Source organism: Natator depressus, chromosome 6, assembly GCF_965152275.1.
Source record: "Natator depressus isolate rNatDep1 chromosome 6, rNatDep2.hap1, whole genome shotgun sequence".
Classification (NCBI taxonomy): Eukaryota; Metazoa; Chordata; order Testudines; family Cheloniidae; genus Natator; species Natator depressus.
Genome location: NC_134239.1, coordinates 104,226,047 through 104,243,041, shown reverse-complemented (window position 1 = coordinate 104,243,041; position 16,995 = coordinate 104,226,047).

Below are 16,995 nucleotides of genomic sequence, written 5' to 3'. Positions count from 1 at the left end.
GAGTTTTTCTGTAAACAAACTAAGCAATACAAATATCTCATAGCAGAGGTGAATCTTTCTCTGTTTTTCATGGAAATCAGCTCAAGCATTAGGCTCAGATTTCTCTCTTACACCAGTTTTATGCTGGAGTAACTTCATTGATCTTAGTGGAGTTACTCCCAGTTTACATTGGTGTAAGAAAAATGTAAATCAGGTCCTTTGTGGTGTGGGGGTGGGTTGGTGGTGGTGGGGGGGGCCCTCAAAGAGAAAAAAATCCAACCTTCCCTCATTTCTTAATTTAATTGAGAAGATTTTGCCTTACTGATTTTTGGGAGCGTAACTGCTATTACGATGTGAAGCTCAAATAATGGTAAAGGAAAGCGGATTCAATTCTCCCCCTCACAGGACTTTGTTGGTTTCCTGTGTGAAGGAAACAGGCCCCAATATCTATAAAATGCATCCTAAGGAACAAAGTTTCAAGAGCAGTCTCATAAACTTTAGGTACAGATTTCTGTCTACATTTTTGCACACCATTTTTCTTGTCCTAACTTTTATAAATTCTTAGATCATTTCTGACTAGAGTAGGGTAAAACTTTTTGGCTGATACTTTTTCATAAATGTGTGTTGGATTCACTTAATTTTTTCAGTAGAAAATAACAAACAAAAATTCTGAAAAAGTCAAAATATTTAATTTTGACATTTTGAAATGAAACATTTTGCCGTTTTGAATCAAAACAGTTTTTTCATTTTGACTTTTACTTCAGTTTTATTTTAAAATATTGAAAGGTTTAAAAAAAAACAAACCTCACATTACCTGAATATATTTTCTTCAATATGTTTGGTTTGCCAAAAAAGTAAAAAGTTGTGTTTTGGGTAAACCTGAAGTTTTTTTTTGTTTTTGTTTGGCCACTGACCTGAAAAATCAGTTATTCACAGCTCTATCTGTGACATCTGTCAATCACCTGGATGCTTCACAGTTGGTCTTCAGATTCGGACACAGTATGGAATCAGTGCTGGCAGTATACTTAAAACGCCTGGCAATAGCTTCAGGGGGAGTGTACAGAACTGGGCGGTTGGGAGTGATCCACTCATCTTTCCTTCCTGACAGTCAGAAGTTTAGGGTTGCCTTTGGCATGGGGTTGCATCTCTGACCATTTTGGCTAATAGCCATTGATGGACCTATCCTTTATCTCTTTCTTCACTGAACCCAGTTATACTTTTGGCCATCAACATCCCATGGCAATGAGTTCCACAGTTTAACTTGCCATTGTGTGGGAAAAGTAGTTCCCCTTGTTTGTATTAAAGCTGATGCCTATTAAAAAAAAAATAGATAGAGGCCAAACCTCAGTGCTCGTGCTGCCTGACGGGTTTACAGCTAATCCAGAGTCAGAGTACCTTCAAGGAAAGCTGTAGCCCTTAAATTAAATACATTTGAGCTTGGGAATTATTTGCACATGCAAATCAGACCAGCACCTGACTAGTCAGGCTGCATCCAAATTCACTTTGTGTTGACAAGTAAACATTTTTGTACTTGCAAAACTGCATGCACCAAAGTTCTTTAGCATACAAGATGTCATCCACTATCTGATGGGCCAGGATGATACCGCTTTGAAACTATGGCTCAACGGGCCAAATTCTGCACTCGGCTGCTCATGCATGGAAGTTAGTAGGATCTCCACGCACTCCAAGTTCAGACTTCAGCCCCAGCCTTTGGAGAAAAGCCTCAGTCTAATTTGCGAATTGTAATTGATTCTGTAGCCAGACGCTTTCAACAATTTTTTCCATGGCTGCAGTACAGTGAGGTAGAGAATTGCTATTGTGCTGCATACCTATTTATAGAATATTCTCTGATTCCAACCAGCAATTTAGATTGTATTAAATTCTGTTTATATAAGCCTCTCTCCAGTGCTCTTTGTGAGGAAAAAGTATGTTCTAAGAACACACACATAAAAATAATATTCTCCTGATAACACCAAGATTGCAGAGCTATCGTGATCTGTAAGCCACATAATAACTTATTTGCCTGGCTGTTATGTTTACTATAGTCAAGCATTTCTGGCTGAAAATAAAGCGACTAACCTAATTAATAAAACTCATAATTAATCATTATACAGTGATCACTTTGCGTAAATTGCAGGGATCTTAGAATCACTATTCATCTCAACTTAATCCTTAATCATTGGAGTTGATTGATGTCCTCAGAAGAGAACCAGTCTCTCCAAAAAGTGACTATTGCAGATATCTACATAGTGTTTCTTTAGACAAAATAATTACCAGCTCTGTTATATACTGGTGCTCTGGGATCTCAGGAATTTACTCAGCTTGATCATGTCTAGGACATTAAATACTTTGTACTTGGTGTGTGCATGGAACTTCCATTGGTGTGAAGGAGATTTACAAGAGCACTTCAAGAGGAGATAGGAGTTACACACTCAGTTATATAAATAAATTAAAGGGGGCAAATGGAATTCTGTAAACCAGTGGATGGCACTGAAAAGTCTTTCTTGCTGCTTGGGAATCATGGGAATTGCCGGATAATAGTTAAGGACTAAATTTAAGTAGCAACAACATTCATTTCATATTCAGTATTTATTTTGGCTCAGGTGGAGATATATTTATTTCCACCTTTGAAAAACGTTTAGGTAGTTACTCAGATAAATACACCTTTGACTGAAATCGTGCATGGATTTTGGTTATGTGTTATTATATTGTATTGGCTGTAATAGCTGCTTTTGGAGACTTTACTGTCCATTGGTTTAGTTACTATTCTGCAGCTGAAAACACATTTACCCAGTGAAATGTAAGGGCTCCTTCCAGGGTTGCTGGGGGAAGTCAGGCAAGTTCTTCGTAGTTCTCAGATCACTGACCTGCTCTGAGCTCTTACGGTTCACTGTGTTAATCCAGCTGTGGGTGCTTGGCTATTCTCTAAAGTCTGCCTGTTAAAAAAACTGTAGATAACTTTGCGCAGACACTGTGATCCATTCAGTAACCAATTTTAACATTTCTACCATATTTAACTGTGATTCAAAAAGTTTGATTATGTCTTGGACTAACCACGCTTATTTATTTGAATCACTGGACTTTTTGAGTTACACAGACACGCCATTTCTTTATTCATTTTGCACTTGTACAATGTTAAAATAAAACAAATCCAAGAACCTAAACAATTAGTTTCCCCAAAATATCAAATATGATTTAATAATCTAGCATGTAGTCTGTTTTATATGTTTTTAAGTTCTTTGGTCTGTCCAATTGAAAACCAGACGTGTTTGTAGAAGAGTTATCAGCATCCCCTGAAGAATAGGGTTTATCAGGAATATGCCAACACAACTGGTAGCCTAAAGGGCACCACTATAATTACAATACTATTCACAAGCAAACCATTGTTACCTAATCTATTTTAGCAATTGACAGGTACTGACCACTGGGGAGGCTGAGCTGTGTTGGAGGAGGTGCAGCACCCCAATGGAGGTGGGAGGAGGGATTATGTCTTCAAAAGACATAATGGTTCCTAGGTGCTGTAACACAGGAACATAGGAATTACCATTCTGGATCAAATTCGAGGTTGATTTTATCCCATATCCTCTCTCTGGCAGAGGCCAGCACCATGTGCTCCAGAAGTCTCTGCCCAATCCCTAATAATTAGAGAGTGTCTTAAATCTTGAAGCATATTTATCACTTTTTATATTTTTATATCACTTCCAAAATTGTTGTTAGCATTAACGATAATAAATCTTGATATTCTTGTTATCCATACAAATGCCCAGCCCCTCTCTGAATCATGCTGAATTTTTGGCCTCTATAGCATCTAGTGGCAGTGAGTGCCAAAGTCTCACTACATGATGTGTGAAAAGGTATTTGCTTTTTTCAGTTTTGAATACAACAAATTTCATTTTCATCGACTGTCCCTTGTTCTTGTGTTACATGACCAGGAGAACAAAAGCGTTCCATCTCCGTTCTCTGGACTGTTTGTTGTTTTCCTTTTTATTATGTCCCCTCTGATTTGTCTCCTTTCTAAGGTGAACATTCCCAGTCTTTTCAGTGTATCTTGACATGTGAGTTTTTCCATGCCCTTGGTCATTCTCATCATCTCCCTTCTCTGAACTCTCTCTAATGTTAATTCTTCACCCACTGGAATAGCTAAAATCTGACCTTTCCTTCCTGGCCTGATGACTTATCAGTGACCTGGCCGTCTCTTGCCTTGTTTACTGCAACCTTCTCCTGTCTGCCCTCCTCTGCTCCCATAACTGTCCCCTCCAGTCGGTCCACAGTGCAGCTGTTAAACTTGTCTTTTTCGCCTGCCAGTAGCTCCCACCCACTCTTTGGATATCTCCTGCCATGCATTGTTTCAATAGCTCCTCCTCACCTACACACCCTGCACAACTGTGCCCAAGGCTACATCTCCGATCTAGTTTCTTAACCCCTTCACAGCCTATCCCTGCGTCAACAATCCCTGCCTCACTGACCTCTTTATTACTGACTCACTCCTTCTCCCTGCCTATTTTCATGCCACCCCATGCTTGAAATAGCCTCCCAACCCCAGAGTACTCTGCTCCCCCTTTCCTCATTCAGCTTCCTCCTACAGACCCACTTCTGCTACAAGCCCCTCAAACACCACCCATGTTAGAATTTTATTCTGATACATTTTTAAATTATTCTGATCTCAATGAACGATCTTCTCTGGATCTCCCGGGACATCTTGCCCTCTCTCTAATCTGCCTTTCACGCTGGAGCACTTGTGTCTTACACAGATCAGAGTGTTTTTGGCAGCGCTTAACTAATAATAATAGCCACCATGCCGTTTGTATTACAAATAACCTGCCCAAGCCCCTTCATTCTGATCCCTTTAAGCAGGCATTCATGGATAATTCAGCTATTAGCTATAGAAAGTTGCCATTTAATCAGAAAAGGGAGGGCCACCATTTCAAATTCAGCTGTGTTATCCCAGCCTTGTCCCTGACTGTCTAAGCACTACCATGTGCTCTGCAGTCTGGGTCTGCATGCCCTTGAGCCCCTTGGGACATTTGAATGACACAATTATACATCATAAATAGCTGGGGTATTTTTCAAACAGAAAAATGGTCACTTTTGACAAACTGATCTAACAAACCATTTATCAACCACTGTTGCAAGCCATTTATTTTGGCCCTTTTGTTAGTTGGAAAAATGAACTCAAACCATTTCTGAAAAATAAGAGACAATATTGAAGGAACGTTGCCAGAGGAAGATGCAAGCTGGCTCCAACCCTACCTGCCATTACTAGCTTTTTTTCTGGCCTGGAGCTGATGTCTTCCTCTATCTAGAATTCTTGCTTGGAGGGTTTATTTTTCAGAACATAGGGCCCCCCCAAAATCCGAATGTCTCCTTTGTCAGTTCCAATAAGAGTAAAACACCACAGACTTGGTTTTCATTGCAAATATGTGTATCCCTGTACTCTGCAAGGACAGCCTAGCCATTACTGTGATCTGGGTATAAGAGGAAGTGTAATAATTGTACTGCTTGAAGAAAGACGACATTCCACATCAGTGTAATTTTCAAGTGCAGCTTTAAAAAGAAAAGTGTTTGTTTTAAAATGAAGCAAGGAAAGGTTAGAGATATCTTTTAACAAGTTTTCAGTATTTTCTTCTGTTCAGGCGAGGTGCTGAGGTGCTGAGCCCCTTGCAATCCTATTGCCTTCACCTTCCCATTCAGCACCATGCCAGATCAGGCCTTTTAAAGGTATGGCTACACTGCAGCTGGGAATAAGCCTCCCAGCTGGGTAGACAGATTCACGCTAGCCTGGCTTCAGCTTGGGACATGCTAAAAATAGCAGTGTGGATATTGCAGCTCAGTTGGCAGCTCCGGTTCTCCAGCCACCCTGATTCCCTGGGTCTGAGGTCAGGTGGGTGGCATGATTCTCCGCCAGAGCCACAATGTCTGCACTGCTATTTTTAGCATGCTAGCTCAAGCCCCACGAATGCGTGTCTGTCTACCCAGGCTGTGTGGCTGCCGTGTAGACATAGCCTAAGAGTCTTACCTGAGAGTCACGGGTTGAGCATTTTGTGTTTCTGAAGCTATTTGGATGTGTCATGATTTATTCTTATGTTTCATTCTGTGTCTCTAAGTCATATGTGTGTATATTTGACTGGAAGCCCATCTATTAGCTTGTGCTCTCTTAGTTTCTTGTATAATTCCATGAGAGAGGTTTCTTTCTGAAAAACATCACAGCTATATTTCCAGAAGTTTACTTTCTCCTCATTTGTTTACTGGGGTGCACTGGACCTACATGAAACATTTGCAGGAACAATAATGTGCATGTGAAAATTCTCTGACATTACCTTTCATAAAACCTACTGTCTCATTGACATTAAAAAGTGCTACTAAGAATGGAAGTTGCATTATTGTTTGCCAGAGTGCACAAAACTTTTGCAGAAGACCTGTCCTCACTTCTAGAACCAGCTGGCTGTGTTGGGCCCAATTCAGTTCACAGAGCTAGGTCATAAGGAGGTTGTGGACATTTCCCATCTCACTTCCACTCCATCTCTCTTACTTCCCCCCCCCTTACACACACACACACACACACACACACAGAGGCTACCTTTGTTTAATTGTAGGAAGAAAGTGTAAGTGTAATTTGCTTAGAGTCCTTGAAAGGATGCATTGAAAAGGTAGTGTTACCAAAAACAACAACGAAAAGGAAAGCACAACTATGGGATTTACATTCAATGTATTTCCCCAAAACTTTGAATACGAACAACTTGGTTTACTGAAATTTCCTTTAATTAGGCCCTAAATGTTGAGGGTTTTTTTTAAATTAAAAGATCTACAAATACTTAGATATATTTTCCACTTGCTGTTAGAGATTAACTGGAAGCCAACCTTTGAACATCCTTGAACTGTAGAAGATGTAATTGTTGGTATCTGTACCTCAATCTGGATCCAACTTCCATGATTAGGGCCTGACTTTATAAAAGGCCAGACAAGATCCCTAATCCTGAACACAACTGAATTTTAGGATAGTTCACAATCTGAGTTCAGATCCAGACCCTAATCACTGTAAGAGGCTGGATGAGAACTCCAGATCTGAATGCCTTACCATGTGGGAGTGTTTGAAATCCAGACCGGAACCCAGGTCCCAGTTTTGCAGTTCAGGTCCACTTGTAAATGTTAATATTCAAGTACAAAACAAGTGTAAGAGGCACTAGAGCATGAACATCTCTCATATACATCTCTAATACTAATGTTGATATTAGTAACTGTTTATGCATGTGCTGTTCAGTGTAACATTTAGGATACAGAGTGTGCGTGCGAGAGAGAGAGAGAGAGAGAGAAGTAAATAACTGGATAGCTAATTTTCGGTTGTGTGAACACAAGTACTCAGATTGCAGGGACCGTTTCCACTTTTGTCATGTAACTTATGATTTTTAAATACATTTGTGATAAATTAGGCTCTCTACTAAGGTAAACAATACTGGAGCCAAACAGCTGTCACTGTACATGTGCAAGTTATCACCGTTGATATCAAGTCCAAGACAGACTCCTTGTCTTGGACCTTTCCTTAACCTTTCTGGCTTAATTCAGGGAATGTGGACCAGTCTGTTTTCTTATTAAACCTGTGGTCTTTTGAAATGTCATGCTAATTTTTCAAATCCTTTACTCTTACTCACATATGATGCAGAAAGACTGTGACAGTAGTATTTTTGTAAACTGCCTCTTGCTTTGTGTTTGGAAATAATATATATTTATTCTGCTGAATTCCATGTAGTTTTGAAACTCTTGTCTTCAGAAATATCCTCTTACATTCCAGACAGATCAAAAGAAGCTGTTGGTTTCTCGGTGCTGCCTATGTATGACAGTGTATAAAATTATAATTTCAGTAACAAGAGCCTGGCTTTGTTTATGTTTTTAAAAAAACAACAAAAAAACCAAAAGATTATTTGATTTAATTAATCCCTAGTGTAACTCCATCATATGTAGAGAGATGAATTTGGCCCATTCAGAACCCATGACTGTGGTAAAGTAACATTTCTTAAGCAACCCTCCCTGGAAATTATGGGAGACTCCATAATGGGACCATAGTCTTTTGGGGCTTAATTCTATGATCCTTATTTGCACTTTGCAGTGTGCTACTTCACAAGTAGCCCCATGAATTTCATTGGTCCTGTTAAGAGTAAGGTAACACTCCAGGTGAATAAGAGACACAAAATGTGTCCTTTCTTAATGAATGCCTCTGGCCTTTTAAGTAGAGAGGTGGGTTACGTTTTGATCATTTCTGGGCAAAATTTTATGTTCTTCCGTGCATTGTGGATTTCCCTGGTATCGTCTGGATTTGTTCTGTTGCTGGAATCCAGATGAAATCAACTGAAGTCCCATGCACAGATGAATGCGATAGAAATCTACAGGAAAATGTTTCAGAATATGCAAAAGTGGCCTACTTTTTCAAAAGCGCTGAGACACCCTGGCTCCCATTAAAGTAAGTGAGAACTCTGGGTGCTCAGCATCTCTGAAAATGAGGCTTTAGGTTGTTAAATGATTCACAGTGTAGTGTATAGAGAAGAGTTTTGCTTATTGCCTAGAAAATATTTCCACAATTTGGTACTAAGCATACATCTCCCCACATAGTGTGGGCTGATTCTGCAGAACTTCACTGGGGACTCAGCACCTGGCAAGATAAGGCTCCAGTATTTTGAAACATTTGATGACCAATAAAATATGAGGTGGTTTTCCTGTCTGCAATAAAGATAAAGGGACTGGAAATTTATCACTCGCAGCTCTTGCCATGTGACTGTTTTTTTTATGCTTGTCACTGTTATCAATGAAGTACTATGTTGTATGTTAAACTGCACTGTAAAATTGGAATATTTTACTGCCCGTCTTTTTTTAAAGGAGAAAATAATTGTGTGTTGCAGTTGTAATGCAGTAAATAAATACATTTTCTTTTTAAGGGCTTCTCAGTTATCCTGGGGTGATTCTGTGTTTTCTTTTCTCTGCCTTTAATTCTTTCCATCCGTATGTTTGTGCTGTCCTAGGAACACAGAAGAACAAGGTAGGAAGGACTAATGTCTGCTAGTGCTTGCTGCCTCCTTTCCCATCATCTTCACACACTGCAGGCAAATAAATGATTGTGCTGAGCACAGCTAGTTGATCCTAAACTCATAACCCTTATTAGAAAATACCAACTTTTCTTTAAGACCGTCCTAGCAAATGTACTGTACTAGAAAATTATATCCCTGCAGGATCTACAGAATTCCGCAGGATCTTCAGAAAGAGCAAAATCTATAGAACCTTGTTAAGTTTCTACAGGACACTGTGGGACTTTTCTCTAAGGGTCCCAGATGATGATCCCTGCTCATTGTTCCAGAGGAGAGGGAAACCACGCCCACACACACAATATATTTGGATATAGGGAAATTCCTTCTCTGCCCAAAGTTTAGTTCTCAGTCTAATCTATGTAAGTAAGCAAGCATTGCTATAGTTAGATATGTACTATACTCTTTACTCCTCTTTCTCTTACCATTGTGGTATGTGTGGACCCAGAAATATTATTAGTAACCAAATAATTGCTAATTTCGTTTTTGAATTCTAGCCAGACCAAGTGTGCCAGAAGCATCAAAGTTGAAGAACTTCAAAGAAGAATCATTTTCTGGCAGTAGGGAAAGCCCCTCTGTATATTTTGCCTAAAAGTCATGTGTTGGGATGAACTTTGGGATGGTCGCTGTCTTTCCTGGTGCTGCTTAACTCCCGGTGATCTGTACATAGGGCTTTGTGACCCCTTTATGGTCCTTATGGATTTTGGAGAACACAAGGTTATTAGGGAGAAGGCATAAGATTGCACTTGTGCAAGTTTAAACTCTTCAGCTGAACTTAGTAGTGCAATGGTCATGCAGAGGACTGTGATTGCTACCCTAAGAGGTGCCAGCAACAGTAGAGGGGAGACCATGCCAGCATAGAGGCAGGTCTGTGACCTTGGGAAAGTCAGACCCTGGTGACTTATAGATTATATCACCGTGGTATATTGGCTGCTCAAATCAATACACAAATGACGCTGCAACTCTTACTAACAGCTTTTCTCTCTGCAATATAATGCTCCTTGTGGGTTATTAATTTAGGGGGGCACCAACACGGTATGTGTGGCCAAGCCCCTAGGAGCCCCTTTCAAGGTGATAGGCCTATGTTAGGCTAGTTTTTCGAAACAGCCAAATAAAACTGGGGAGCCTTCCGCTGTGTTGCTGATATTATGTCTAATGCAGGGAATTTACTTCTAGAAGGGAGGAGCGAGTCGTGCACGAGATTTTCACAGGCTTGAAAGGAAAAACACTATTTTATGGGTGAGTGAGTAGTGGGCTGACCAAGTTCAGGCTGCAGTGGAGTCTGCAGTGGGAGTTGATGCAGTCAATGAGAATTACTGTAAATGGTTTTAGAGGCCACTGGAGTATCCTGGGCAGTTATAAATATATAGGCTGGATATTATTGCAGAAACACCTGCTTTAGATAGTTACCCCGCTGCAAGAGGACAAAGGCTGTTGTTTAGATCATAACACTGAAAGGTGGCAAGTTCAATAAATAAAAATAAGAGGGTCGGATTCTTAACTGGTGTAAATGGGCATAGCCTCATTAAAGTTAATGGAGCTAGGCTGATATATACCAGCTGAGGATGTGGCTCATAGTCAATAGGGATCTTACAGAATGGTCAAAAAAATAATTTGTAGTTCCTCTTTGTCTAATGCCTGAGCACTAGATTGTAACTGTACAAAAGTCCTTGCCAGTATAATGATGTAATTTTGGATCTGAACACTCATGATGTGGTTAGGTAATACTAAGGGAAAAAAGAACCATCATTATAAACCTATTAAATTAGAAAAAAATGGAGCAAGATTACAGAATGATAAATATTGAATGAAATAAAAACCAACAGTGGGGAGTTAAGAGGGGGTGATTTTTAAGGTGTATTCACTCTGGAAATCACCTTGCAGTCATACCAGTGCTATGTGTAGGAGGCAAGTATTACATCCAGCAGAGATTAAAGACAGAGGGTTTTTTTTCTAAGTTAATATTTCAAGCTTTCTGAATTTCATTTCTCAACATTTCGTGAACGCAGCCTCAGCTTCAAACTGCGGAAAAACACTTCGATAAACACAGATTGCTGGAGCGAATGAAACTGAAGTCTCATCCGGTTTGACCGTAGCATTCATGCTGTTACTAAAGATTGTAATATAATCCTCTTCAATGAATAACCCTAACAGATGTTATCAGGGTTGCACTGTATTAGCAGTGGACCTCTTGATAGAACTCCCTCAGCAGAAGTTCATAAATTGTTCTAATGGGCTGCTTGATTTGCCTGGCTGTTTGAGCAGTGTGGAAGAGAGGTGGTTAACAGTGTCTTTAAAATAAGCATTATTCCCATCTGGTATTCATTACAATGCTGTTAAATATTCCATGCTTGCTTTTCATGTTACAAACAAATAAAAGCAGAACTAATCTTTTTGTTTAATGTTCCTTGATTGGCACTGTGGATGAATAAGCTGTATATTTTCACTGCCAGGCTTGCTGTGGCTCCTCTAGGGGTCTGAGTGGAAGATAGAGCAGATCTCCATGAACTTTGGAGGTGGGATTTTTATTACACTATTGATATAGAAAACGATCTAGAAAAATCCAGATGATGAATGTGCTGTTTAATCAGCTGGGATTTCTTCGCTTGCAAAAAGATAACTTGATGAAGTGCAAACAGAGACAGGGAGCAGACGGTGACTGCTTGTCAGCTATATACAAGACTGTCTCCTGCTGTGATGGCTGGGAAACTCAATCGCTATTACTGCCACTTTGCCCTTTTATAGCTGCTCCCATCAGAGGATCTCAAAGCACTTTACCATTATTGATTCTTTAAACTTCACAACTCCCCTGTGCGATAAGTATGTCGTGTCTTTCCCATTTTACAGAACAGGAAACTGGTAGGGAAGTTTAAATCCAACATTTTCAAAGCTGGGATACCTAAATCCAGAGTTAGGCACCTAGATGAAAGTGTCCCCTCATTGGCTATGTGGGTGCTTAGTACCGCTGAAAATCAGGCTACTTTTTCCAGTGCCAAAGACCTTAATCCTACAGTGATTGCCTCCGAGGTGAAACCCTGCCCGGGGCCTTTGGATTTCACAGGAGGGCTCCGTAGAGGCATAGTGGTCCACTTGCATGGACTTTGTCGGAGGATCAGGGCCTAAGTTTGGCTGCATGAGCCTAACCTTAGACAGCCAATTTTGAAAAAGTTGGCCTCAGTGAGCTGCCCAACGTTTGCTTCATGTCTAAAGCAGATTCTGGGATAGAATCCAATCCTCTGACTCCTGTTCTTTAACCACTATGCCATGCTACCCTATCTTTGAACTTTTGTAAGGTATGTTGTCAAGTCTTATTCTCAGCAGTTAGCTAGAATAAGCATCCCACAAGGCCTACCCTCAAGAAGATACAGTGTGGGTGTGGATATAAATATATATAGATAAAAATTGGGTCAAATTTCACCCATTGGATAAATCCACAGAACTTCCACCCTCTTCCCTCCCCCCCCCCCCCAGCATGTGATGCATCAGATATACAGTTCCTGACTGCTTATCATCAGACTGAATTCAGAGGCAGAGGTAGGTGTTAAAGAAGAACAGAGAACCCTGATGATAGGCTGTAAACAGGCAAGTCTTTCATTAGGAGCCTGGCCTGTGCTGATCAGGACACAGTCACAGCATCTTACATATTTAATTTAATATAGAATCATAGAACCATAGGATTAGAAGGGACCGCAAGGGTCACCTAATCTAACCCCCTGCCAAGATGCAGGATTTGTTGTGTCTTAACCATCCAAGACCGATGGCTATCCAGCCTCCTTTTGAAAACCTCCAGCTTCCACACCCTCCCTGGGCAGTCCGTTCCATTGTCCTACTATCAACTATATTTTCAGTTTCTGTAGCACCTTACATCTGAGGACCTCGAAGCACTTTGAAAACTTTAACAAATTATGTCTCAACACGCCCTTGTGACATGAGATTTTTTTATTAACCACTGAAATGCAGCCACTTCTGGAGTGGAACACAGCCGCTATTTAGCAGCTCACCACAACAGTACAGGGCAGGAATATAAAAATGGACTGTAACCCCTTACTATAGTTCATGGCAGGGAATCCTTTGCACTGTGGGACTGAACATACTACTTTTAGTTTGTTTCAATCCAAGAATGGTAAATGATGAGTCATAAAAATTTAGGAAATCAATAGAGTACAGAGGGCAAGCAAGCCTCAGAGTGTCCGATCTGCTGTCACTGATAATACCCACGGAAGACAAGGGTTTTTCTTCATTCCTGGACAAATGAACTGCAGCAGGTATGAAATCTCTACAGGCCACCTGTGACAGTAATTCATGTACCCACAGTATTACAGAACAGATTTTCCAGGAAGCTCAAAAGGGCAGGGAGGAAAATGTAGCATGATGAGGAGAATCTGTGACCTGTGTCTGAAAATAAAAAAAATATTATTCAGTTGTCATGTCTGATGGATAAAGTGTCTGATGCACAAGGCAAAGCCATAGCAACTAGATAAATGTTTAAAACATTTAACTTTGATACATTAAGAATGAGTTGCAATGCGGGCTTATTGAGGTTGAAATTAAGCAGACATTTCTGCATTCCTGAAATCAGTCTTCTGAAATTGTTTAGCTTGGAAGAAATTTCGTTGCAGATAATGTGGAAGTGTAAGGGGAAGTTAGTCTTCAGTCACGATGGAGCAGTTCTGAAAGGTCATGATTACCTTTTTTCTTCATCTATTGCATTCCAACTACCAGCAGCCCATAGCTGATTTGCATAAGACCAGAAGAGGGCCTCTACAGATACTTGGTTTCTACCTTTAATTGAAATGAGCACGTTAATTTATAACCATAGCAGCTACAATATATAGTATGTTCTCAGTATTTTCCTAACACTTAACGTTTTGGAAATTGTAATTAGTAACGCATTCTCATGAACAATCAATTAGTTGTGTGGGCTTAGGTGTCAGATTCACCCCTGGTGTAATTCTGATGAGGTCAATGGACTTACAGCAGGAATTAATTCAGCCCACACTAGCTAATGAGGATGGTGTTTACATAACATTTAACTTCGGGTACCCACTGAAGAGTTTTGGGCTTAGCACCAGGGACCTCAGTGTTTCTTCATAAAGTTGTCCCACAGAAGAACAGGTAAAAAATGCCATTGTCTAAAAACTGGTTTATGCAGCAACATGTCTGCAAAGAGGGGACCTTTCACCCCCAAAATACTGACTGAGGAAAGGGAGCAGGAAGTGGGGATTTTGCTCAGCTGTGCCTCCTAAACCTTCATTTAAAGGGACTGTTCCAATCTCCTGTTCTTTAACCACTATGCCACGCTATACTTTCTTTGAATTTTATTTTTTTAAATCTCCACAATTCATGGCAATTGTAAGTGCTCACTTCAGCCTCTGTGAACGTAGGCATGCTCTGTAACACTGGTGCTAGGAGTCAGCGAAGCAAGACAGATGCACCAATCTCCTCCTTTTCCCCATCCCCACTGTTAACATGACATTCTCTTGTCTCACATGGTGGCATGCCATGGGTGTATGAGAGATAAGGTCATTCCAGAGCCTAGTGCTCCTCCGGTAGAGTGGTCAGTGCCCCCTCCACTAGCCCATGCAGCGAGCAGATAACGTTCTGGACTAACCAATATTACAGTTGTTTAAATCTTAGAGTTAAATTATCCAGTATCATAGACTTCAAATAGTAAATAGTCACGGTAACTCCTTTATGTACAGGTCACTAAGGGGCAAATCAGGCCCCCAACTCTGTGGTTGTGGAGGACCTATTGACAGCAGAGTCAGTGTATTTCTGCTGTGCAGAGGAGGGAAGGAGTCTTGGTTTTGGAGGAGCCATTCAGAGGATCCTGCAGCAGAGTTGTGTGGGCCTGCAGTGGGCTGAACTAACCCCTACACAGCAGCTCTGCACCCACACTGGAGAGTAAGGAGAATTTCTTCTCCCTTTCAGGCCCATCTTTGCAAAGATGCCCACTGTTTGGGCTTGGCGTTGAGTCCCTGGATCTGGCCTTACTGGAAGGACCAGTCTTCTTAAGTTGGCATGTTTTCTGATGGGATATTATGCATCATCTCAGCATGGTCGTGCAATCAGCACAGGATTATGGGAATCAGAATTTCTGGGTTCTGTGCCTGAGTGTCAAAACAACGCATTGCATGATCCTGGCCAAACTGCTTAACCTCTCTATACCCAAGTTTGCAAAATGGGAAAAACAATACTTACCACACCCATTTCACTGGGGGGCTATGAGGCTTCAGCTGTTTATGTTGGTGACGTAGTTTGAAAACCTCAGATAGAACTGTTAAGTATTGCTGGTCCAAATTCTAACCTCAAATATGGACTCATAATCCTTAATTCACTCAATGGGAACTGAGTGGGTTTAGTTGAGGGCAGAATTTTTCCTGATAATACTACACTATTGCTTTTATCATGGACAACATCTCCATATAAAGAAGAGGCAACTCCCGGCTGAAATTTTTTTGGCCACCCCTTGTGTACACCGAATAAACTACTTTAAACAGCAGCTCACGGCTGAAGGCTATTATGGCTCTCCAGCCTGATCTATGCTTGGAAGGCTTTGTTGGTATAGCTATGCATGCGCATATATGTATATACATACACACACACACACACACACACACACACACAACTATGCAATATTAGCAAAGCACTCCTAGTGTGGCCACAGCTTGTACCAGCAAAACTCTGCTTTTGCTGGCATGGCTTATTCCCGCTACTCTGAGCGAGATAAGCTATACTGGCAAAAGTGAAAGTTTTGCCAGTTTAATTATGTCTCTATTAGGGGCTTTTGCTGGCACAGCTCTGTCGGTCACAAATCACACCTCAGCACCCCTCTGACTGACATAGCTATGTCAGCAAAAGTGTGTAGGGTAGACCTGGACTGAACATGGGCATCATTTGTGAGGCTGTCTCACAACTGGGACTTGGGCAATGAGGCCTAGTGCAGGGGTTCTCAAACTGGGGGTTGGGACCCCTCAGGGGGTGGTGAGGTTATTACATGGGAGGTCGTGAGCTGTCAGTATCAACCCCAAACCCCGCTTTGCCTCCAGCATTTATAATGGTATTAAATATAGAAACGTTTTTAATTTATAAGGGGGGGTCGCACTCAAAGGCTTACTATGTGAAAGGGGTCACCAGTACACAAGTTTGAGAATCACTGGCCTAGTGGTCAGAGCAGCAGCGGCCAGAATCAGGAACCAGGAGTTAGAGTCAAGGTCAGGGGTCCAAGAGTCAGGTCCATTACTCATCTGGCAGAGGAGCCCACTTGTTGCACAGACACTTCCTGGAACCTCTCCTGGACTTAAATAGCGTGCCTGGGCCAACCAGGGGTGACAAGGGAACCATCAGTCTGACCTTCTGAGGTGGGCTTTCCTGTAAAATTTATCCCCACAGTCTGTGGTAATGCACCCAGCCCTACCAGAGCTGCTGGTTAGTGTTGCAGAAGTGTTGGCCGCTATGCACCTTGCAGACCTGCGTTCCCGTCCTATCCCTGCAGAAAGTCACACGGTGAATATGTCCTTGATAAATAAAAACTGCTTAGATCAGCTCTCCCATTTCTGGTTATTGCACATTGCTTTTTTACGAAACTAGCAAAGGTGACCCTGGGTCTTTGGAGAGAGAGACAACCAACACCCTAAGACAACACTAAGAAACTTCAGAGAGACCATTTACTATGTGAAAAGGCAGCAATTTTTCCCCAGATATCTTAAGTAAAATGCAAAGGAGAACAAAAATCACGCATAGGTCCATAGAAGCACATGTCAGGAAAAGGAGGAACGGAAATAAATGGAAGGGACAAGTAGTTGGAGGCGGGAATAATATCATTTACACATGGATAATAAAAGAGAGTGTGTGAAAAATGAAGTGACAGCTTTCTAGAAGAAGTCAGGGAAATGTGGAGCAGCAGCAGGTGGAAATCTTGCATCAGTGGGAAAGGGGGAGCACAGGG